This window comes from Zea mays, chromosome 2, assembly GCF_902167145.1.
Source record: "Zea mays cultivar B73 chromosome 2, Zm-B73-REFERENCE-NAM-5.0, whole genome shotgun sequence".
NCBI lineage: Eukaryota > Viridiplantae > Streptophyta > Magnoliopsida > Poales > Poaceae > Zea > Zea mays.
Window position 1 is genome coordinate 181,145,705 of NC_050097.1, and position 26,409 is coordinate 181,172,113.

Consider the following 26,409-nt stretch of genomic DNA (forward strand, 5'->3'; position numbering starts at 1 on the left):
ACATTATGGATATCTGACATGGATTCTGGTAATTCAAGGCGGTATGCTGCGGGTCCCACTCTGCCAATGATGGGATAGGGGCCGACGAATCGCGGTGCTAGCTTTCCTTTCACTTGGAACCTTTTGACACCGCACATCGGGGAGACCTTGAGGTAGACGAAGTCTCCTTCCTCGAATTTGAGTTCTCTCCGCCTGTTGTCCGCATAACTTTTCTGCCGACTCTGAGGTTCAAGTAATCTTTTGCGGATCAGGGCAACTTTCTCTTCGGCCTCTTTAACAAAGGCAGATCCTTCTAGTTTCTTTTCCCCTACGTTAGACCACATTAGGGGGGTTTGGCACTTTCGTCCATACAATGCTTCGAACGGTGATATCTTGATACTGGCCTGATGGCTGTTGTTATACGAGAACTCTGCATAAGGCAAACTGGACTCCCAGTTTCTGTCGAACGTTAACACATAGGCTCTTAATAAATCTTCGAGGACCTTGTTGACCCTTTCTATCTGACCATCTGAATAGGGGTGATAGGCGGTGCTGAAGTCTAGCTTGGTGCCTATAGCTTGCTGAAGGCTCATCCAATATTTGGAGGTGAACTGGGTTCCCCTGTCTGACACTATCTTCCTTGGAATGCCATGGAGGCAGACTATCTCTTTAAGATATATCCGGGCAAGGGTGGCTCCTCCAAAGGTAATTTTCACTGGGATGAAGTGGGCTACCTTGGTAAGACGGTCTATTATCACCCAAATAGATTCGTTCCCTTTTGCGTCCGGGGCAGTCTGGTTACAAAATCCATGCCTATTTCCTCCCACTTCCATTCGGGCACTGGAAGGGGTTGCAATAGGCCTGTAGGCTTCTGGTGCTCGGCTTTAGTTCGTTGGCAAGTGTCACACCGGGCCACATATTGTACTATCTCTTTCTTCATCCCTCTCCACCAGTATCTGGTTTTGAGGTTGTCGGGGACCATAATTAGGGGTACCCTCAAGGCTCCTAATTCTCAGCTGGTAACCCCCATCAGCATAAAGCTGCAAAGGCCTGATGGGTGTGATTAAGTCAGGGATCAGTCCATTCGAGCGACTCGATCACGCCTCGCCCGAGCCTAGCCTCGGACAAGGGCAGCCGACCCCGGAGGATTTCCGTCTCGCCCGAGGCCCCCCTCCAACGGCGAACATATTTTCGGCTCGCCCGAGGCCCTGCCTTCGCTAAGAAGCAACCCTGACCAAATCGCCGCACCAACCGACCAAATCGAGCATTTAATGCAAAGGTGGCCTGACACCTTTATCCCGACGCGCGCCCCCCAGCCGGCAGAGCCGAAGTGACCGCCGTCACTTCGCCGCTCCACTGACCGATCTGGCAGGAGGACAGCGCCGCCTGCGTCACTCCGACTGCGGTGCCACTTGACAGAGTGAGACTGACAGGCAGTCAGGCCCTGCCGAAGGCATCATAGGAAACTCCACTCCGCCCAACCCAGGGCTCGGACTCGGGCTAAGTCCCGGAAGACGGCGAACTCCGCTCCGCCCGACCCAGGGCTCGGACACGGGCTAAGTCCCGGAAGACGATGAACTCCGCTCTGCCCAAACCAGGGCTCGGACTCGGGCTAAGTCCCGGAAGACGGCGAACTCCGCTCCGCCCGACCCAGGGCTCGGACACGGGCTAAGTCCCGGAAGACGACGAACTCCGCTCCGCCCAAACCAGGGCTCGGACTCGGGCTAAGTCCCGAAAGACGGCGAACTCCGCTCCGCCCGACCCAGGGCTCGGACTCGGGCTAAGTCCCGGAAGACGGCGAACTCCGCTCCGCCCGACCCAGGGCTCGGACTCGGGCTCAGCCCCGGAAGACGATGAACTCCGCTCCGCCCGACCCAGGGCTCGGACTTGGGCTCAGCCCTAGAAGACGACGAACTACGCCTCGCCCGACCCAGGGGCTCGGACTCGACCTCGACCACGAAAGACAGACTCGACCTCGGCCTCGGAGGAGCTTCCACATCGCCCAACCTAGGGCGTAGACCAGCCACGTCAACAGGAGGCGCCATCATCACCCTACCCCGAGCTAACTCGGGCCGCAGGGAACGAGACCGGCGTCCCATCTGGCTAGCTCCGTTGGATAGGCAATGATGGCGCCCCGCGTACCCTGTGACGGCGGCGGCTCTCAGCCCCCTTATGGAAGCAAGAGGACGTCAGCAAGGACTCAACCGCTCCGACAGCTGTCCCTCCGCCAGGCTCCATTGCTCCTCCGACGGCCACGACATCACACCAGCTGGGTGCCAAAATCTCTTCGGCTGCCACAACGGCATGTACTTAGGGCGCTAGCTCTCCTCCGCTAGACACGTAGCACTCTGCTACACCCCCCATTGTACACCTGGATCCTCTCCTTGCGCCTATAAAAGGAAGGACCAGGGCCCTCTTAGAGAGGTTTGGCCGCGCGGGGACGAGGACGAGACAGGCGCTCGCTTGGGGCCGCTCGCTCCCTCTCCCGCGTGGACGCTTGTAACCCCCTACTGCAAGCGCACCCGACCTGGGCGCGGGACGAACACGAAGGCCGCGGGATTCCCACCTCTCTCACGCCGGTCTCCGGCCGCCTCGCTCTCCCCCCTTCGCGCTCGCCCTCGCGCTCGACCCATCTGGGCTGGGGCACGCGGCAACATTCACTCGTCGGCCCAGGGACCCCTCGGTCTCGAAACGCCGACAGTTGGCGCGCCAGGTAGGGGTCTGCTGCATGTTGACGAACAGCTTCCCGTCAAGCTCCAGATGGGCAGTCTCCAGCAACCTCTCCAACCCGGGACGGTGCTCCGTTTCGGGAGTCTTGAGTTCATGTCCCTTGTTGGAACTTGCTCTCAGTAGCAAGGAGGCCAACAAGGATGAACAGTGGTGACAACAGGGATACGTGCACGGGGGCAAATAGCTCTGTTAATGTCTAGCCTCTCACGGGCACTGTGTGGGGGTATTTATAGGTATCTGAGTGCCCAGCGCCTCGTGTTAAGGACGCATGTGCCCTCGGACACCTAGTTTATCCCCAGAATATTCCCATAAAGCAGGGTTACAAGCTGTACTTACAAGAATGCCTTTACAAACTAGGCCCGTAACACAACGACGGTCACGCGGGGCCCGTTACAATGGGCCAGATCACACGTGGGCCTCAGAGCAGGGCGAGGCCGTGCTGCGGGGAGACGTCACCGCAGGCCTTCGTCTGGTGCTGAATGAAGCGAAGGGTGTCCCTGCCCGTTTTGTCTTCGTCAAACCAGCGACTGCAGCGAAAGGCGACGAGCGAAGGGTGGCGTCTCTGCCTTCGCCCCAACATTTGCCCTCCGAGGGACCAGTTCGACAAAGTCACCTGGTGTCGAAGACGTCGCTAGATGGCGGAGACGCTGCCCTCGCTCGAAGTGGTTCCGCGGGGGTTTTTGATGTGACCGTTGATGGACGGCGTACTGTTGGATTGCGGGTTTCCCGAAGCGTCGCGCCCTGTCGGATTGCGGGTTTCCCGAAGAGCCACGCCCTACCTATAAAAAGGGGGGCGGGGGTCGGCGCTGTTTGAACTTTGCCTTCCGCGCTCCGTAAAAACCCTAGCCTCCCGCCGTCTTGCTGCTCTTCTTCTTCCGCTGCTCCTTTTGCTCGCCGGAGTGCTGGCTCGAGTGAAGCAAACCGCCCACCGCCGCCGACGGTACGTAGCAATGTCGTCCTCTTCTTCTTCCTCCGACACCACGCCGCCGGCCGCCGCCTCGTCTGAGGAGACGTTGAGTAGCGTGATGGTGGAGGAGTTGCGCGCCGGCGACTCTGTTGATTTTGGTGTGTCACGGATGACGTCAGCCCGCGTTGAAGATATGCAGCGGTTGGGCTACTTTGGCGGTGGAGTTGCTCGTGCTCCGGGGACGGAGGAAGTCCCCGAGCCGGAGGGTGAGTTGGTCGTTTTCGAGGCGTTCTTCGCCGCCGGTCTCCGCTTGCCTGCGCACCGGTTTGTTGGCGAAGTCCTGCGTAGATTCAATGTTCAAATACATCAGCTGACACCGAATGCCATGGTGGCGCTGGCGAAGTATGTCTGGGCGACGACTTCGTACGGCGGGCAGCCGTCTGTTGAAGTTTTTGCGAAGAATTATTGTTTGCATTGGCAGAAGAGGATGGTTGGGGACGGAGTTGCCCAGTTCGGGTCATGCACATTCACGCCGAAGACCGGCAAGACCACAATGCCAGTAGTGGAGTTGGTTCCGTGCGCCCGCAACAAGTGGGGCAATTGGAATGAATTTTGGTTTTATGTTGCGGAGGGTACTGTCGAAGGCCATAAAGGTCTCCCTGTGTCTGAGATGTGCTCTCATTATTACTCTGCGTATCCGCCTTTTGAAGTGGCAGAGGAAGATGCAGACGAAGGGGCCCTTCGGTGCGCCGCCGGTAAGAGCAGTGGGCGTGATTTAGTTGAAGAGTTTGTGGCGTATGGGGTGTGGCCCTTGGCGCACGGTTGGGTGCTGGGCGAAGTGTGCCCTCGCCAGATGCCTTTTCACGGAGGAAGGGTTGTGCGAAGCCCTGCCTTCGCACTAAATCTGCGGAACCGCGACCCGGCTGCTTTTGTGCGCGACGCGGAGGACGGGGCCGTGCGGCTCGTGGGGCGTTACGTGCCGAGGACGGAAGGCCAGCGCAGCTTTGATATCCGCGGGTCAAATGACCGTCTGAACAGGGTCTTCGAATTAAATCAATTGCCGTACGATGGATATCCTGGTCAAGACGAAGCCGACCGCCGCGGGAAGAAACCGGCGGTGGAGACAGGAGACGACCCTGCGCCGGCGGCCGCCCCTCCCTCGAAAAAGAGAAAATTAGGTACTGCGATGGGAGGGATTGGGGTGTCTGATAGTTTCGCTAGAGATTTAATGAGGACGTGTGCGGCCCCGGGGGAAAGGATGTCTTCGCCCGAGCTCCGGGAGTCTTCGGCTCGGATGCTGAGGGTTACCGGGGGTTGCTGGCCTAGAAATGTTCCTATCCCCTGCGCGGCTGAGGAGGACTGTTTTACATCTCGCATGGTTCATCAGTGGAGAGTTTTTCCTTACGGGCGAAATATCGGTGCTGTTATGTGGGCAGTGATGGACAAGGATCGCCAAGGGGCGGCGCAGAAACGCCAGGCGACTGTCAGGATTCACGAAGCTCGGCCGAAAAGGCAGCGGGGAAATGCGAAGGCTGCGGCCTCCGGCGGAGGCAAGCCGCCGCTGGCGGCGAAGGCGGGCGCCTCTGCGCCTAGCAAGGCGCCGAAGGCAACGGCGGGCGCCGGAGGCTCCAGACCGACGAAGGTGGTGCCGGCGGCCAGCGGAGTGGCGGAGGCTTCGAAGGCGGCCCGAACGTCGCTGCCGCCGGGCAAACGCGTTGCCGACTTCGGCACCGATATTAATGTGGACGATTATCTTGGGGGTAAGTCGTTATATATGTTTTTTTTTTAATTCGTTGATGCGTTGCAGGGTCGGACGAGGGCCAGCTTGCTATAGTTGCGCCTGCCGCGGCGATCGCGACGGCTGCGCAAGCGCCGAAGGCGAGGGGCGAGATCCTTGGCGCCGGAGGCGAGGTGCCAGCCCTCGCGTTGGTCAGGGACGAGGCGGGCGCGGCGACCCGCCGGCTGAAGGGAGTGACGGAGGCGCTGAGTCAGGCGACGGAGGCACTGAGTCAGGTCCGCTGATCTATACTCCCTCCCCCCCTCCGGGTGGCTGATTTCCTTATGTGTGCTCTGCAGGTGGCTGATTTAACCAGCCGTACTGCGTCGGGGGCCCTTACGGCGGCTTTGTCTGCCGAAGTCGAGAGACTTCGGACGCAACACGCTGACGCTGTCCGTGAGAAATCGGCCTCCGACAGCAAGTGTCGCAATCTGACAGACAAGGTGGCCGCCCTGGAGAGGGAGAAAGTTGACCTCCGGCGCCAACTGGCGGCGGAGAGGAGGGAAGCCAACGAAGCCATCGCCAAGGAACAGGCTGCGCAGGCGGATGCCAAGCTGGCGCGGGCGGAGGGCAATCTTGCCAAGGAGCTCGCCGAACAACTGCAAGGGCGGCTCACCGCCCTGGAGATCCGCGCGAAGGAGGCCGAGGCCGCGACGCGTGCGGAGGCCGAACGGACGCGCACGCAGCTTATGGATACATATCGTGAGCTTGGTGCGCGGACCGGTGACTTCGAGGTGCCGGACCGAGAGCCCGGGCTTCGCTGTCTGCAGTGGGCGCAGGAGGAGCTGCTGGAACTTCCAACCGTTGTGGGGGGGGTTGATGTCGTACGCCTCCCTGGTCACCTGCGAGGGGGCGATGAACGCGCTCTCCCGCGAAGGGTGCCGGCACTTCGAGGCCTTCGACCAGGTGGATGAAGATTTTGGGCGAGACATCTATAAGGTCGAAGACCCCGTAGTGAAGGAGTCCACCGGGGCCCTTTACGACCGGATGTGGGGTCTGTACGGTCGTGAGGTGGTCAGGGAGCGCGCCGAGGCTGCGAGGGCTCAGGTAACGTTGTTGTTTGTTTGGCGTTTGCTGTATGCGGGCTGTGCGAGTGTTTGCTGAATCTGTGTCTTGTCCTAGGCGGAGCGCGGCGAGCGGGTGGACGACTTCGGGGCTCTGGACAGCGCGCTGCCAGACCTGGGGTCAACCCTCGCGGAGGCTGTGACTGGGGTCGCCCTGGAGCCAACCCCGGAGACCGCAGCGATCGCGACGGCTGCCCCCCCGCCCGCTGCGACTGGCGAAGGCGGCGCTGATGCCCCCGCAGCCGCTGCGCCGAGTGCTGAAGGTTCCGCGGCGGAGGCGGCGGAAACTGCGGCGGAGGCCGCGGCGGAGCCTACGGCGGAGCCAGCGGCGGAGGCTTCCGCAGCGCCAGGGCCTTCGCAGGTGGCGTAGTGGGTGTTTAGGGTTGGGGAATTTTTGGATGTTGTGCTGAATTCTGGTTGCTGCGCAGGTTCAAGAATTTGGGCATGCGCACGCAACCGCTACTACTGAGTTTTTGGCGGCTTCGACCGCGGAAGGTGGAAATGAATATGGTGGGTCTGTATCTGAGTTTTTTGATTTTACTGACTCTGGGAGCTCGGTTGAGTGGAGTGAGGAGTCGTCGGAGGAGGACTTAGATTATTTCGCGGCCTTGGACGTGGCTGCGGCGGAGGCTTCGCCACACGCTGCGGACGCGCCAGACGTGCCGGGTCCTAGCACCGGGCGCCGACGACGAAGGGCGGTTGCAAAGCGTAGGGTTAGCGCGGAGGAAGGGGCTCGGCTTCGCGTGAGTAGGGTTGGTCGGCAGGAACTGTTGTCTTTGCCGGCCGCCGCGAGCACAGGGGAAGGGGAACTGCGAAGTCTCTTTGCGGGTGAGGAGCTTAGGATAATGTTATTTAATTATAGGGAGATGGGGATTATTCCTAAGGTGGAGCCGATGTAGAGTGTGGTGCCCTCGCTTGTATATGTGTAAAGGGTTGTAAGATGAAGTTGTGTGCCCTCGCGTGCCTGTGCCTGCGAGGGCGCTGTGTACTTTGTGTGGCATGGTTGGCTATGCTGTGCTGGTGTGATTATAGTCGGTCTTAGCGCGGATGGTTTGATGCTGTGATTATAGAAAAGTTAGGCCACGCGGCGCACGGCCGGGAGGCGGCGGTCACCGGCGTTCTTATCGGCACAAGCCGCAGGGTAGAGGGAAAGTTGCTGTGACGGAACCTCCCAAGTAATTAGGCCCACCTACAGTTGTCCTTGTCCAACGGACATCAGACAACCCTGTAGGTGCCCCTGAACTACTTGACAAGTTCGGTATCTTTCCTTATCTCACCAGGAACGTCTCACCCGTCTTGCAGACATTACAGAACATCGGAGATAAAGAAATGCGGAAGCGAATTACATAATCTTACATTTATTTCAAAAGCAAGCTTGAGTTATGTTATTACAGACCAGACTAAAAGTGAGTGCATAGAAGTAATATAATACAAACCAGGGAGGCACAAACTCCTCCCGAGAAGTTATAAACAAAGATCCTAAGTGGAGGACCGAGTCCTCCCGCACTTCAGTCTTGATTTTCTTCTTTTGGAACCACCTTGGCACAGAAGCAGCAAAAGTCTGCTACTTCCTCACCTAAAAACAACGAAGGGATAAACCCTGAGTATGGAATTACTCAGCAAGTCTTACCCGACTAAAGAAAAGACTCTCAAGGGTATGCTGGTTATGTGGGAGTCAAGGTAAGGCTTTTTAATATTCAAAGACTCTGTTTTGCAGAAATGCTTACTAAAGTGGATCCTTAAAAATCCAATTTTATTTGTCAAGTTAGGTAAAATTACCTGCACTAGAGTTCTTTCTACCCTAGTTCAATCACTGGTCCTGCACTAGCCAATTTCTTAACAAGAGCCCATCGTCTTTAGTGGAATGCTACGTGTAGGGTAGTGACCAAGTCTTCATGACCGCGAAGGTACGACGATTCGAATCGATTATACTCAGCTGAGGATCTCCAATCACACGACATATGTAGCACTTAACCCTTGCATATGTCAACCCGCCACCGGGGTTCTTAAGACCGGATCAGGTTCACGCAGACCGAGAGCACAGATACACCACCGTCCAGCCTCTTGCCACGGAGGGTACACGCTACTCTCGCCACCGCTCCACGCCCATCTCGTGTTGTCTTATTCCGGCCTTAGTCTGCCCGAGGCAAGGCTTACCCATGACGAGGCATGTGACCAGCTAAAGGGTCCTCGATCAACAAGCCTACATCGAGACGGTCCTTAATCGACTCAGACGGAGACACTACACCGAGACTCTCTTCTCGTGCAAGTCACCCGCCCGGTCTCAGCTTAATCATTTCAAACCCAAAGTTGGTACCTGGCAGAGGTACATCTTTTCCGAGGTTGAACCTATCAAGGCCTTTGATAGATCCATCATCAAGTTTTATTTTCGAAAAACATCCCACCCACTTTTGCCACATCATATTTTGTAAAAACAAAACCTTTTGTTTTTCTAAAGCAAAGCTAAGCATTAAAAAGCTTTTGTAAAACAGGTGATCACGGAAGGTAATCAAATTCAAGGAAGGTAATGCAGGAATGGTTTTATCAAGCAACTCCTATTACCTAATGCAGCAATCAAGTGAGAAAGATTTTGAAATAGCAAGGGAGGTGGCAAATGCACCGGGGCTTGCCTTCGTTTACAGGTGATTCAGGCTCGGATCCACAAATGTCGAAGTAGAAACTATTCCCGGCCTGAGTGTCCAAAGGTGGTTGTACTTGCTCTTCAGTGACTTCTATCTCTTCTTCACGTTCTAATCATAACCATTCACAAGTATAAGAATGGATGCCATGGGATGCTCATGAGGATGCAAAGATATCATAAATTTATTATTTATGTCTTGAATACAACTTTCCTTCACGGAGTTCCGGTAACTTAGGGTTTCCGGAGTCGGTAAAGGAGTTCATAGGGCAGGGGGGGTGTTTTGGGGTTTGGTGATCAAACAAGGTCCAAATCAATTCAAACTTTACCCAAGGCTTCTAAATATTGTATAACACTCATAAAAATTTTGGGCATTTTAGGACTTACCAATTATTTTCTAAAAATCTATAATCAACATTTTTAACTATTTTAAATACCCTAAAATTTCTTACTTTCACTAAAAATCATCAACTTATTTTTATTAAATACTATGGAAAATAACAAACCTAGGAAAATTAGTTTCACAATTTTAGCATTTTTCTACATTTTTCTATAATTGTTTTGGCTCTAGGGATAAAAGAAAAAGAAAAACACTAGAACAGCGCTGGGCCGAATTCAGCCCAGGCGGCCCAGTTAAGGCAGAAAGGTGCCCGCGCGCGGCCGCGCCCTGGCGGCTTTGCACAGGGACCCTTGGGGTTTTAACAAACTGTGAACGAGCCCAAACACTATTTAACATAGCCACTGACGATTTGCAGAAATGCCCCTGAAGTTCTATTCCTTTACCCGACACGCCCACGACGCCGTTCACGCACGACCGCGCTCCGGCGAGGTCCTAGACCGGCCGATTGGAGCTGTGACCGGCGCTCTCCGTCGACTGACACCAAATTCACACCTTATTCGATGTTTCCCCTAGGTTAATTTCAGGAATGACACACCGAGACGCCCTGACCACGGTGACCGCGGATGAGGCGGATGACCATACGCATTCTCGGCGAGGGGGGGCGGTCCAGTTCAATTGGGCGGGTCTAAGAGCTTTAGGAGGGCCTAAGGACGCTAGAACAGGCAACAGAGGAATGCGAGCTAACCGGAATCGAGCTGGCCACGGCGAGGTTGCTCTTCGCGGTGTTCTTCAACGGTTTTGGGGAAATCCCAAATTCACGTGCTCTGGTGGGGGTTTCGGGATGCCGGTGGGTGCAGTAGATGCTTGGATGCATGGCGGAGCTGGGGGTACGGTCAATTTATAGCGAGGGTAAGCGGCGGTGGCGAATTTGACCGAGCAGTACTGGCGGCCGGAGATAGGGAAGAATCCCTGGCGCGGTGAGTTCGTGGCAAACGGCGTGGCAAGCTTACCGGAGCTGATTTGACGGCCGTAAGAAGCCACGGCGACACGGTAGAAAAGTTAGGCCACGCGGCGCACGGCCGGGAGGCGGCGGTCACCGGCGTTCTTATCGGCACAAGCCGCAGGGTAGAGGGAAAGCACGGGGGTTCACCGGAATGGAGTCCAGCTCACCGGCGACGAATATTCCCTCTCCCCGGGATGTTATCCGGTTACCAGCGAGTGCGAATCTCAACGGCGGCGATGATCTTGGCGCAAGGTCGTCGACGGTGAAGACAGCCGCGCTGGCGGTCTGATCTATTTCAGTTGCCATACTGTACCATGGCGATTTTCAGTTTATGACGCCTGACAGAGCAACTTTAGAGCAACTTTTCTCTCGAATCTTCATGGCAACAGGTCCAAATCTCTGCAGCAATATTGTAGTGCTATAAACCAGCTACATCTTTGCTATATGGTATTGTCACAAAAAGGCAGCAGATCATGCATGAACTTGGTCTTGAAGTTGCTATCAGTCCACTGTCAGTCTGAATTTTCAGACTTAAATAGCCTGACAGTCCAACTTCAAGCAAGATTATCTCCCAATTTCTCACAAGAACAAGGCTTGTACTCTTGAGCAAACTTATTCTCCTTTGAATGCTCTACAACTTTGGTGTGGTGATCTAGGGCAGAAACCCTAGAAGTTGAAAGATACAATGCTCCAAAGTTGAGCCCTCAACACTAAATTTCAGACTTAGAATAGAATCTAATTGAGGTCCATTTTGCATTTAAGTCCAGAACTCAACATTTGGCTTTCAAGTCCACACATTTGTGAACCAAATGACTTTATATGTTTAAACATAGTAGTTTTTGCACTTTAGTCCAAAGGTTCATCACTTTTACACATAAGCCCCTGGGTTTTAGTTTTAGGGTTTCCCAGGGTTCCAATTAGGTTTTCTGGTATCTCAGGGGTATAAAAGTGATTCAAGCTTATTCTTAGGGTCATTTTATGACTTTTACCCTAAAGTATTTAGGTTTTCTTAACTTGAGTTAAGTTTTACCCCTTTAACCACTATTTAGGGTTAAGTCCATTAACCAGGGTTCCATTTGCAAAAACATTAAAACAATACAACTTGTTTGAAATTTTTGCCTAGTGAATGCACTCTAGGTGTGTCACACATATGCAATGCCAATGCTTATGATGTCATGCTCAAGTTTTAGTTATAGTAACACCAGGGGTGTTACATCCTTTCCCCCATAAAAGAATTGTTGGGGACTTGTTCTCAAATGCTATGAGTTAAGAACAAGGCAACACAGAGAATGTTAAACGATAAAGTCCTTCGTCCTTTGAAGCATTATTTCCCTTAGGATATAACGATCTTCGGACGAAGGTCATGAAGGACGAACCTTCATCATCACAGTATATGATAATGAAAGACGAAGCATATGAAACATAAAAGACAACATGAATAATCATATAACATCATTCATTTAACTTTATTATATCATTATAGAGGAATAGAGACAATATCGAATTATAAATGTACCTTCGGCTTGGAAGGAGATGAAAATACAAGTGTGACACAAAAGCAAATGCCAAGTCCACGTGAACAGTACGGGGGTACTGTTCACCTATTTATAGGCACGGGGTATAACCCATACAAAATTACATACATGCCCTTTACATTTGGTGATAATTCTATAGCACTCTATCGAGGTCTAAATGACCTTTTCATCTTTAAGTCGGTTCCCTTTTCTGCGAACATGCCGAAGCTTTCCTGCTTCACAGCTTCGGCGCTGTGTCAACCTTTGTAGCTTTTCCCTTTCTGATACGAGTCCGAAGATACCTGCTCACACATTTTAAGCCGCTTCTCCCTTGAAGACCTTCGGCGACGAAGCATAGACCCAACAGTAGCCCCTTTCGCGGTGCTAGATCGTTTTTCGTAACGAGCTTGATCCGTGAAAAAAGTCTCTTAAGCTTCGGGGAGCCGAAGGTCCAAAAAACACCTTCCCTGAGCTCGTTGCCGAGAAACGATTTAATTTCCCAGCACGCAGCGGTCCCACCTTGCAGAGTTTACTGTTTGTCCCTGCGGTCCACCGCGCAGCGAGCGCAAGCGGGTGTGCGCCTGGTGTAAAAACTCTGGCGCTTCGCCTTCTTACCTGCAGCACTATATAAACAGACGAGTAGGTGTGAAGTTACCACAGCATTCATTGCTATTTGCACTGTTTTCCTGCCAAAATTTTTAACCATCGCCGAAGCTTGTCTGTTAGAAACGAACGAAGCTCCAGTTTGAAACCTGCTTCGGAGGAAGGAAATTTTAAAGTTTCACAAGTTCATAATTGAATGGCCAGAGTCCGCTCTACCGCCAGGGTTGAGCGCGAGGGGGAGGAAACTGAAGCTTCGGAGACTCTTCCCATCTCCGAAGCCATGCAACGATCGGGTCTAGTGACTTCAGAAAAGGTCCCTCATGATGATGCAAAACAAGCAGAACAAACAATCGCTGAAGCAGAGGAAGAAGATATTGAAGAAACTGATTCCGAAGATGATTACCGCATCGCCATGCCAAGCAAGCCGAGCCACTTGGACTTCGGGAAATCTACTGTTTCGAAGGCTGATTTGTCCAAGATGGTAAAAGCGGGCTTTTTTACTGAAAATCAGAAGAAGTTGTTGCGCTTCGGTGGAGAAGAGACTACCCCGAAGCCAGAGAAGGATGAGATTGTTATTTTTAAAAGTTTTCTAAAGGCTGGATTGAGGTTCCCCCTACATGGGATTATTGGAGAGGTACTGAAGAGGTTCGGTATCTATTTTCATCAGCTGACCCCTAACGCTATCGTTAGGCTTATTGTTTATATCTGGGCACTCCGAAGCCAAGCAGTGGAACCATTTGCAGACAGCTTCTGCCGGGTTCACGAGCTACATTATCAAACAAAGGCTAGAAAAGATGGATTACACGATAATTTTGGTTGCTACAACTTTGCCTATCGGAAAACTACAAAGTTCCCTGTAATTAGCTACCGAAGCAAGTGGGCAGCAGGCTGGAAATCAGAGTGGTTCTATGTCAAGGTTGATGACGACAAGGAAAAGCTTGTACAAAGCCCGCTGGAATTAATCTTCGGAGAAACCCGACCTCGCTTCAATATGACACCCGAAGGTCCAACACAACAAGCAATGAGTGAATTCAGAATTATTGCAGAGCATATTAGCACAAGGGACCTGGTTCAAGAGTTTTTAGCATTCAAAGTTTTTCCCAGTTTGAGAGAATGGGAAATGCCGAAGCTACAGGGGGAAAAGAAAGAAGGTGAACTCGTACGTTTACCTTACTATTTCAAGTTTAAAAAGTACTTTAAAGCACCTTGCCAAGAGTGGCTAGATACGATTGAAGCAATGTGTAATGAAATACTTGGCAATTATTCCAAAAGAGAAGATCAATTGATGACCGCAGCCTTCGGCACTCGTCCGAAACGAAGGCTAAATCGAGTGCTGGACGCCTTGGGTTTCGAATACCTAGACTACGAAAATCTGAACAAAGGTGCCGGAGGCCAAAAAAGGAAAAGGGGAACTGAAGCCTTAGATGAAGGTGAAAAAGAGCCAGTAACGAAGAAAATTCCGAAGAAAAGGAAAACTTCTTCTCCGAAGCAACAAATTTCCGAAGCAGAAGAAACTCCCGCATCACCTTCTGCTGCTGTTGTTGAGGAAATTCTGAAGGTAATGACTGAATCCTTACCTGCGAAGCTAAGTCCACTGGGTCCTCAACTGACAAAGTTTTTTCAGAAGGACAAGGAGCCCGAGAAATCGAAGAAAACAATCAAGGCAAGGAAACAAAGAATCATTACCGTGACAGAGGTAATTGACAAAACGCCGCCAAGAGCTTCGGCCCAAAAAACACGAGCAGCTTTAGAGGGGGCAGATATTGAAATTGCACCTTCGGAGGCCGCAGCCGCCGAAGTTACCTCAGCTGAAGACTTGAATTTAGAGAGCACAATTGAACATATTGACCAAATGCTGCTAGACATGGCTGCAGAAGAAGCTGCCACTGCTGCCGAAGAGACTGTGACCGCAGCGTCAAAGAAAGGAAAAGAAATTGCTGATGAAGCTTCAGAAAACGAAGCCTTCGCGTTCCAAAACTTAGTTGGAGAACATCTAACAAAAGCTGAAATAGAAGAGCTTAAAGAGTATGCCCAATCCTGTGGATACAAACCTGGGGCACTCCTCTTCGGAGGCGTTGATGACGAGAAATTAGAGTGTATTCGGGACCAAACAGGGGCCAAAGTTATTAGTACTCTGTCCAGGAGCATTGGATTCCCGAAGCTAGAAACAGACATCAGCCGCTACCGACGACAACATGTCGTTGGTAGTTTATTTTACTCCAACTTCAAGGTGAATGACTTGTCCCTTAACCTTTATTGCTTCTAATAAAAACATGTCTGACGAAGGTTATGTTTGTGTAGAGTATGTTATTGAGCAAAGCCTTGCAAATGCAGCAAGATCTTGAAGATAAAAAGCATGAAATTATAATCGGAAATTTGGAAAACAAAATAAAGGAGCAATCAGATGCTTTTGAGAAAAAGAACTTTGAGCTCCAGGCAGTCGAAGGCTTACTGGCGGAAGCTGAAGCAAAAATATCAGAACTGAACTCGAAGCTTCTCCGCCAGTCTGAGCAGTTCGAACGAGAAAAACAAGATCTCAATGCAAAACTTGAAGCCGAAGCTCAGCAAAATTCGGATTTGAGAAAACTACTGACAAATCTTCAAGAAAAATGCCTGGAATTTAGCAACAAGTGCATTCAACGACTAAGAAAGATTTTTTACTCGGTTGGAGCTAGCAGCGAAAAATTTACCCCCTCAGCTGAAGATCTACCAAAAACCTTCGAACACATTGAGGGGGAGATTGACGAGCTCGACGAAGTCATAGCTGGGCATGGTGACTTCTGTGCCTGGGTGGCTTCTCGAGGGACTGCTGCAGCCTTCATGAAGGCTGGCTGTGATCATGGGAAAATTGTCAATAGGCCAAATTTTACTTTGTCACCATCAATCCTGGATGACATCCCTGATCTCGCCCGAAGCATCTCGAATCGATTTGTAAAAATGATATGGACAAAAGGTGGTCGGGAGAAAGCTGGAGACGAAGCTCGTAGCCACCTTGATCCAGTAAGAAATCATACCTTGTGCTTACCTTTTCCTGTAAACTTGATTCTGACTTCCAACGACCTTATTCATGTAGGATGACGAAGCCGAAGCTGACGATCAAAAATAACGCCGAAGCCGAAGCTCCTTGGAAATTTAGATAGTAGACTACAGACAGTACTTGAAAAACTTTTGAGATAACTTTTGTAAATGTAAACAAAAACTTGTTTTTAATGTATACTGTTCATACCTTGTAATATATCCTTAACCTTTCACTGATGTATGAGAAATGCTTTGATGTGGACGAAATTTCCTTTTTTGAGCCGAAGGCGAAAAAACACCTTCCCTTCTTTTCGTACGCAACGAAGCATAGAAAACAACATTTTCCTTTTTTCCGAAGCTCTCCTTCATAGAAAACAACATTTTCCTTTTCTCCGAAGCTCTCCTTCATAGAAATTTTTCCCTTTCTTTTTTCTCTTCTTGCCGAAGCAACCATTTTATGCGATGAAGATGATTATCCTACATATGCCTAGATGAATGTTTATGAATGCAAATGCTATGATGTAATGTAATGTGCAAATGGTCAAACACGTATCCGAAGCCATATTCATAGCCATTATTTTCTTAAAAACAATCAGACCTCAGCTCTGCATTCCCTTAGGAACGACTTTGGAGCTTCTTCGCCTTTACTTTTGGCGGAATCAGCGTTGACTTTTCGCTGTAAGCTCTGCATTCCCTTAGGAACGTCTTTGGAGCTTCTTCGCCTTTACTTTTGGCGGAATCAGCGTTGACTTTTCGCTGTAAGCTCTGCATTCCCTTAGGAACGTCTTTGGAGCTTCTTCGCCTTTACTTTTGGCGGAATCAGCGTTGACTTTTCGCTGTAAGCTCTGCATTCCCTTAGGAACGTCTTTGGAGCTTCTTTTTTTCTTTTTGGCACTCGATGGTGCATTCTCAGCTTTTACATTTACATTCTTTGGGGGATTTTACTCTTATAGAACTAAAAAAGAAAATTACACGTGATGGCCCCATTAAAAACCTTTCTCCCCCTTCGGAAAGGAAAAGGGTGCCATGAAAGAAGAAATAAAAAATAAAAAATATGAAAAATTACATCGAATTATACATAATATCGCCGAAGCTCATCCGCATTCCAAGATCTAGGAATGTCATTGCCGTCCATATCTTTCAATCTGTATGAACCGGGTCTTGACGAAGATGCTACTAAGAAAGGCCCGTCCCATTTCAACTGCAATTTGCCCACTGTTTCCGAGTTGGCCACCCTCCGAAGCACCAAGTGCCCTGGCCCAATATTTTTTAGCCGAACCTTTCTATCCCGCCATTTAACTGTTTCAGCTTGATATTTATTGATATTCTCCACGGCTTGCAGTCTGATCCCTTCCAAAGCATCTTTTTCTATAGAATAAGCAGCTTCGGAATCTGATTCTGCCGAAGCTACTATCCTTATTGATCCGGTTTTAGCTTCCTCTGGAGTTATTGCTTCGTCACCGAATAACAACTTGAATGGAGTGAAACCTGTAGACCTTGATGTTGTCGTGTTGTGGCTCCACACCACTTTGATTAACTGATCTGGCCATTTTCCTCTGGGTTGATTGAAGATTAACTTCATTATTCCTGTCATTATAATGCCGTTGGCTCTTTCAACGAGTCCATTTGACTCCGGGTGCCTAACTGATGCAAAATGGATCTTCGTACCAATTTGGTCACAGAAATCCCTGAAAGCTTCGGAGTCAAACTGTGTTCCATTGTCCACAGTGATAGCCTTTGGCACCCCGAAACGACAAACAATATTTTGCCAGAAAAACTTTTGGACGGTAGCCGAAGTTATTGTGGCTAAAGGCTTCGCCTCAATCCATTTAGAAAAATATTCCACAGCTACTACAACATACCTCAGGTTCCCTTGGGCCGGTGGTAACGGACCTAACAAGTCAAGGCCCCACCTTTGCAATGGCCAAGTGGGTTGTATGAGCTGTGTTAAGGACGAAGGTTGTTTTTGATCTCTTGCACATTTCTGACAACCTTCGCACTTTTGAACCAATTCTGCTGCATCCGAAGCTGCCTTCGGCCAGTAAAACCCTTGACGGAAAACTTTTCCGAGTAACGGCCTAGATCCGATGTGAGATCCACACAGGCCTGCATGTATTTCTTTCATTAACTCTATACCTTCGGCTCTGGATAAACATTTGAGCAGCGGAGCACAAACTCCATGTTTGTACAACTCCCCTTCTATCATGACATATGGACGAGCTCTTGCCTCTATCCTCTTGTTATAAGCTTCGTCATCTGAAAGGAATTTACCCTGAAGGTAAGAGATGATCTCGGTTCTCCAATCTTCGCTAAAAACAGGAGATATGTTAAGGACTGCTCTTTCAAGAAGTTCCACCGAAGGTGCTTTTATTGTTTCGAAGAACACATCCGAAGGTAAGGGCAGCCCCTGTGCTGCTGACTTAGCTAGCAAATCAGCATGTTCATTTTGTCCTCTAGGGATATTTTTGACAGAAAACCCTTCGAAGGAAGCTTCGACTCTTCGAACCATATCCAGATATTTTTCAAGCTTCGGATCCTTAGCCTTACAACTTTTGTCAATATGACCCGAAACAACCTGGGAATCAGTTTTAAGTATGGCCCTTCTGATTCCCATTGCTTTTAACTTCCGAAGACCTAGAACCAATGCTTCGTACTCAGCAATGTTATTTGTGCAATTAAAATCAAGCTTTGCCGCATAACAAATTTTGACTTTGGAAGGTGAAACCAAGACAGCAGCCGCTCCTGCTCCGAAGGTTCCCCAAGATCCATCACAAAACACTGTCCAGGCTTCGTTGTCTTTATTCGTTTCCTCCTCCTGAGCCCCTGGCGTCCAATCAACAATAAAGTCTGCCAGCGCCTGTGACTGAATCGAAGATCTATGAACATATTCAATACAAAATTCATTGAGCTCTGCAGCCCATTTTCCAATCCTTCCAGTAGCTTCTCGATTCCTCATAATATCCTTCAGAGGTTGTGATGAAGGAACAATTATGTTGTAAGCTTGGAAATAGTGCCGAAGCTTTCTGGAGGCCATCAAGACAGCATACAATACCTTCTCCAGCTCTGTATAATTTTTCTTTGACAAACTAAGAACCTCGGATACAAAATATATTGGGGCCTGCCTCTTGACTTGACCATCAAGCTTCTCCTGGACAAGCGCTGCACTTACCGCTGAGTGCGAAGCTGCCACATATAGTAACAAAGGAGCCCCTGGCATTGGTGGAGTCAATGTTGTTAGATCTATTAAATACTGTTTTAGCTCTTCAAAGGCCTTCTGTTGAATTGGTCCCCATTGAAAGACTTCGGCTGACTTCAGTACTTCGAAGAATGGTAAGTTTCTCTCTGCTGATCTGGATATGAATCTGTTGAGAGATGCCAATCTTCCTGTCAATCTTTGAGCCCCCTTCTTTGTAGTTGGTGGCTCCATCCGAAGTATAGCTTCAATTTTATTTGGATTAGCTTCAATCCCCTTTGTTGAAACCAAGCATCCAAGAAATTTCCCCTTCTTCACTCCGAAGACGCATTTTTCTGGATTTAACTTTAAGCCAGCTTGCCTGAAACTGGCGAAGGTCTCCTGCAGATCAGCAATATGATTCTCCTGCTTCGTGCTTTTGACAATGATGTCATCAACATAAGTTAGCACGTTTCTGCCTATTTGAGATTGGAGAACCTTCGCAGTCATTCGGCTGAAACTTCCTCCAGCGTTTTTGAGCCCCTCAGGCATCCGAAGATAGCAATATGTGCCACTTGGAGTTATGAAGCTAGTCTTCGGCTCATCTTCCTGCTTCATCCAAATTTGGTGATAGCCTGAATAACAGTCTAACAGACTCATGAGCTCTGAAGAAGCTGCTGCATCAACTAAAGAATCTATCCTTGGTAGTGGGAATTCATCCTTCGGGCAAGCTTTGTTAAGATCTGTAAAATCGATGCACATTCGCCACTTGCCATTGGCCTTTTTTACCATAACAGTGTTAGCCAGCCATTCTGGGTACTTCACTTCTCTGATAACTCCTGCACTGAGGAGTCTTTTGACTTCGTTGCGAGCACCTTCGGCCTTATCATCTGACATTTTCCGAAGCCTTTGCTTTCTGGGTCTGAAGGATGGATCGACATTGAGTGAGTGCTCGATAACATCTCTATTAACTCCGCAGAGATCATTGGCTGACCATGCAAAAACATCCTTGTTATTGAACAAAAACCTTATCAAGGTTTTCTCCTGCTCTTCGGATAACTGAGAGCCTAACAGCACCTTCTGCTCTGCTATGTCCTCACATAAGAGCATAGGCTTCGGCTGGTCTGCTGAAGCTGCTTTCTCCCTTCTGAATTTGTACTGTTCACAAGCTTCAGCTCCATCGATGTTATGGATTGCTTTTGAGTCAGTCCAATTACCTTCGGCCCTTCTTGCAGCTTCCTGACTTCCATGGATAGCGATGGGTCCCTGATCCGAAGGTATCTTCATGCAAAGATAGGCAGGATGAAGGATTGCTTCGAAGGCATTGAGAGTACCACGACCAATAATTGCATTGTAAGGGTATTCCATGTCGACAATGTCAAACACAACTTGCTCAGTTCTAGTGTTGTTGATGAACCCGAAGGTCACTGACATGGTGATCTTGCCCAATGCTACAATCTGTCTTCCTCCGAAGCCACAGAGAGGATGTGTAGCATCATGAATCTTATCTTCTGGCTCTTGCATTTGTCTGAAGGCCTTAGCAAATATAATGTCAGCTGCACTGCCTGTGTCAACCAAGACATTGTGGACCAGAAATCCTTTGATAACACAAGAGATAACCATGGCATCGTTGTGTGGGTAATCTTTGAGCTGAAGGTCCTCTTGGGAGAAGGTAATAGGAATGTGAGACCATCTTGACTTGATGAAGGGTCCTTGCACCCCAACATGTTGTACCCTTCTCTGTGCTTCCTTCTTCTGTTTCTTGTTAGCTGGCTCTGAGGACGAGCCACCTGTGATCGGGAGCACCAGCTTCGGGTCCGAAGCAGCTCCAGCTTGGTCGTTGAACGAAGCCATCAGCTCAAAAAGTGGAAGTGAGTTCACCGGAGGTGGGTGCCAATGTTGGGGACTTGTTCTCAAATGCTATGAGTTAAGAACAAGGCAACACAGAGAATGTTAAACGATAAAGTCCTTCGTCCTTTGAAGCATTATTTCCCTTAGGATATAACGATCTTCGGACGAAGGTCATGAAGGACGAACCTTCATCATCACAGTATATGATAATGAAAGACGAAGCATATGAAACATAAAAGACAACATGAATAATCATATAACATCATTCATTTAACTTTATTATATCATTATAGAGGAATAGAGACAATATCGAATTATAAATGTACCTTCGGCTTGGAAGGAGATGAAAATACAAGTGTGACACAGAAGCAAATGCCAAGTCCACGTGAACAGTACGGGGGTACTGTTCACCTATTTATAGGCACGGGGTATAACCCATACAAAATTACATACATGCCCTTTACATTTGGTGATAATTCTATAGCACTCTATCGAGGTCTAAATGGCCTTTTCATCTTTAAGTCGGTTCCCTTTTCTGCGAACATGCCGAAGCTTTCCTGCTTCACAGCTTCGGCGTTGTGTCAACCTTTGTAGCTTTTCCCTTTCTGATATGAGTCCGAAGATACCTGCTCACACATTTTAAGCCGCTTCTCCCTTGAAGACCTTCGGCGACGAAGCATAGACCCAACAAGAATCTCGTCCCGAGATTAAGATCCTAGGGTAGGTAATGGTAAAGAAAACACATCACATTTTTATTTCTTTATTTTTGGTACAAGACAGGGGTAATGTGGGGGTCACTTCTTCATTACAACCGCTATACAGACTTTACAATTTACATGAGGCTAGAAAGCCTGGGAAATTCTTATCTAAAAAGTCTTGGGTTTCCCATGTAGCCTCATCTTCCGAATGCTGGTTCCACTGTATCTTGTAGAACTTGAGAGTCTTTCTTCGGGTGACCCTGTCCTTTTGATCCAGAACTCGAATAGGATGTTCCGAGTATGTTAAATCTGGTTCCAGGACAACATCAGTCACTTCAACGGTTCGATCAGGAACCCGAAGACACTTCTTCAGTTGTGATACGTGGAACACATTATGCACAGCAGACAAGGTTTCGGGGAGTTGGAGTCGATACGCCACTGGCCCATATCTTTCCAGAATAAGAAAAGGACCAATATATCGTGGTGCAAGTTTTCCTTTAACTCCGAAACGCGATACGCCCTTCATTGGCGATACCTTCAGGTAGACATAGTCCCCTTCAAGAAAATATAAGGGCATTCGTCGTTTGTCTGCATAACTCTTTTGCCGTGCTTGAGCTTTCTTCATATTATGGATAATTCTCTGAACCTTTTCTTCAACCTCTTTCACCATATCAGGTCTAAAGAAGTATCTTTCTCCAGGTTCAGACCAATTTAGCGGAGTCCGACACCGTCGTCCATATAAAGCTTCAAAGGGTGCCATCTTGATACTTTCTTGGTAGCTATTATTATATGAAAACTCCGCTAAAGGTAAACATTCATCCCATTTTAGTGAGAAATCCAGGACACATGCCCGCAGCATATCTTCAAGTATTTGGTTCACTCTCTCAGTTTGTCCACTGGTTTGAGGATGATAGGCCGAACTGTGGAGCAGTTTAGTACCCAGGAATTTATGAAGTTCTTCCCAGAATTTAGATACAAATTGTGGTCCACGATCCGACACTATAGTCTTTGGGATACCATGCAAACTGAGAATACGGGCGATGTACAACTCCGCATAGATATTGACGTGATATTTTACCTTGACCGGGAGAAAGTGGGCGATCTTTGTAAGTCGATCGATGATAACCCAGATGGAGTCAAAGCCTTTTGCGGTTCTGGGCAATCCCACAATGAAGTCCATGCTGATGTCTTCCCATTTCCAGGTTGGGATTGGCAAAGATTGTAATGGACCAGCAGTTTTCATGTGTATGGCCTTGACACGTCTGCAGGTGTCACACTTAGCCACATAGCGTGCAATTTCAATCTTCATTTTTGTCCACCAGTAATGTTGCTTTAAATCTTGGTACATCTTAGTGCTTCCGGGATGAATAGAATAGCGACTAAGATGTGCTTCATCCAGAATTTGCTGGCGGAGCTCTTCGTTCTTTGGCACAACTATGCGGTTTTTAAACCATATCACACCTTGATCGTCTTCTTTGAAACACTTGGCTGTTCCAGCCCTTATCTTTTCTCGTATGTGCTTCATACCCAGATTATCCTTTTGAGCATCAATTATTCTTTGCAAAATGATTGACTCAAGCCTTAACTGATTTAGAGTTCCTTGTTGAATGATCCCCAGGTTTAGCTTTTCCATTTCTTGACACAAAGTGTTCTCGAAGGTCTTTGCCATAAGACAGTGGCAGGAAGTCTTACGACTCAATGCATCTGCCACCACATTGGCCTTGCCTGGGTGATAATGGATCTCCAGTTCATAGTCTTTAATGAGCTCAAGCCATCGTCTTTGTCTCATATTTAACTCTGACTGGGTGAAGATGTACTTCAAACTTTTATGATCTGTATATATGTGACAGATATTTCTCAGCAGATAGTGACGCCAAATCTTTAGGGCATGAACCACAGCAGCTAGCTCCAGATCATGAGTGGGATAATGCTCCTCATGTCGGCGCAACTGCCTTGAAGCATACGCAATCACTCGGCCTTCTTGCATCAGTACACAGCCGAGCCCACTGCCAGATGCATCACAATATACGTTAAAAGGTTTAGTGATGTCCGGTTGAGCCAATACCGGAGCAGTGGTCAATAGTGTCTTCAATTGCTCAAAGGCTTCATTGCACTTAGAAGACCAATTGAACTTAATGTCATTCTTCAATAAACTTGTGATTGGCTTCACAAGCTTAGAAAAATCTGGTATGAATCTGCGATAATACCTAGCTAGTCCAAGAAAACTCCGGACTTGATGAACAGTTGTTGGGGGTTTCCACTCCAGAATATCCTTGACCTTGCTAGGATCTACCGCAATTCCTTTAGCTGATAACACGTGCCCCAAAAATTGAATTTCTTCCAGCCAGAACGCGCACTTACTGAACTTGGCATATAGCTGATGTTCCCTGAGGCGCGTCAATACAATCCGTAGATGCTGAGCATGGTCTTCTTCATTCTTAGAATATATCAAGATATCGTCGATGAAGACTACCACGAACTTGTCCAACTCGGGCATGAACACCGAGTTCATCAAATAGGTGAAATGGGCAGGAGCATTTGTGAGCCCGAAAGACATTACCAGGTATTCAAACAATCCATATCGCGTAGTAAACGCGGTCTTCGGTATATCCTCGGGCCGAATACGGATTTGATGATAGCCCGACCTGAGATCAATTTTGGAAAATACCCTCGCCCCAGTCAGTTGATCAAATAAAATGTCGATCCTTGGAAGAGGGTACTTATTCTTGATAGTGACCTCATTTAGGGGTCGATAATCCACGCACATTCTCAAGGTTTGATCCTTCTTCTTAACAAAAATGGCGGGACAACCCCAAGGGGACGAGCTTGGCCGGATGAACCCTTTATTTAGTAGATCTTGCAATTGAATCTTCAGTTCCGCCAATTCATTAGGGGGCATACGGTACGACCTTCGGGAGATGGGAGCCGTACCGGGCTTTAGCTCAATTACGAATTCTACATCTCTTTCAGGGGGCAGTCCAGGCAAATCTTCCGGAAATACATCTGGAAACTCACATACTACCGGAATGTTCTTGATCTCCGGTACAATGGCTTCATAGACTCTACCAGAAGTTTTGGCTGGATTGGTTGCGGGGAGAGTCAAGAGAATCTCTTCTTGGTTATAGCTCAACCTGACGGTTCTGAGTTCAGTGTTGAGAATTGCTTTGTGTTGGGTTAACCAATTCATACCCAAAATTACATCTATATCCTGGCCCTTCAGAACAATCATGTTAGCAGGAAAGTTCCGTCCGGCCATTGTTACTGGCACTCCATAGGCCACTTCTCTAGTATAAATGTGTCCCCCAGGTGAATGAATTTTAAATCCCTCCTTTGATTCATGGTATGCAATATGATATTGTTCCACAAACTTCTTGCTAATAAATGTATGTGAAGCACCAGAATCAAAAAGAATAATTGCTGGGTGACTGGCCACGGGAAACGTACCCATCATCACCGGCTCTCCTTCCGGTGTAGTAGCCACTTGACTATAATACACACGCCCCGTTTTCTTCACATTCTTCCCCATAGTATTTCCTTTAGGCTGGGCTGATTTCCCAGATCCTTGCGAAACATTAGATTGATTTTGCCTAGGATATGGGCAGTCTTTGATGAAGTGTCCTGACTTGCCGCAATTAAAACACCCAGTTGAAGAACTAGGCAAGGCAGGAAATCGAGTGCCTGGGGCACCCGGCTGTTTTGGGGTAGTGGGGACATTGTTGGGGCGGATAATGATTGGCTGTTTGAAGGGAAATGAAGGTGGACGAGAAAAAGGGCGATTTTGGCTTGAAGGTCGGATCACAAATCGTGGTTTCTTCGCCTGGCCCTGATTAGGCCTCTCACCACCGAATCCCTTATTCTTTCCAGAATTTGTGTATTTGGCTTCAACAGATAAGGCTGTGCTGACAGCCTTTCCATACGTGAGGTCTATGCATGTGGCCATTTTCCTTTGTAGCCGATCATTCAGTCCCCGCATAAAACAGTTCTTCTTCTTTAAATCCGTATTCACCTGGTCGATAGCATACTGCGACAGGTGATTGAATTTGTTGAGATATTGAGTAATGGTATCTCCGCCTTGTTGTAACTTCATAAACTCCTCTTGTTTCATATGCAGCACTCCTTCGGGGATGTAGTGTTCACGGAAAGCTGCTTTAAACTCATTCCAGGTGACTTGATGATTGTCAGGTTGAATAGCCATAAAATTTCCCCACCAGGTACTGGCAGGACCACGGAGTTGTTGTGCGGCAAACAACGGCTTCTGCGTCTCTGAGCAACGAAGAAGACCAAACTTTTGCTCGATAACCCGAATCCACTCATTAGCTTCTAGGGGATCTTCTGCCTTGACGAATAGGGGTGGACGGGTTTCCGAGAAATCCAGATAGGTGGTCTCCCGGGGACCCTGCGGATAACCTCTTGCTGCTTGCTGCTGGAACTGCTGCTGACCCGCCATTTCCCTAAGGAAGCGGGTATTATCGGCGGTGGCATTCACCAAGGCGGCAATCGCCTCGGCTAACGTGGGAGGAACTAGAGGTGGGTTTGGGGTAGCATCCCGTCCCCCAGAAGTTCCTGCTGCATCCTATCCTCGAGTCCTGATCGGCATCTGTGGCAAAAACATTTGAAGTAAACATAATGTGCCAGAGAAAACCTTCCATTTTACATTACTATAAAAAGTAATGATACAGACTCGATATTACATAACAGGATACAATACCCATTATACAAAAGTTCAACCTATTATACAACAGTACACCCTACAATATACTACTCTACTTTTATTACACTATTATTCCTGCTTTCCATTAGTCTTGGCGGCCTCATCGTCAGGTGTGGGAGTCCAGACATCAACCAACCTCAAAGAAGGAGGGGGCTCAAAAAGGTCTAACTCCCCACCCAGCGCACGTCCCGCAACGTGAGATGGTCCAGCTTCTGCCTCAGCAGGTGGTGCAGGCTCACTTGGGTGTAGTTGTGAGTATAATACATGGACTTCCTCGTGCAACGTATTGCAGTAAACCTGCAGGTCATCGATAGTCGAGCTAAGTTCTTTAATTCGGGCCTGAGCCCTTGCTTCCTTAGCACACATTAGCAAACGAGACTGTACGGCCCAGTCAAGTGCTAAGT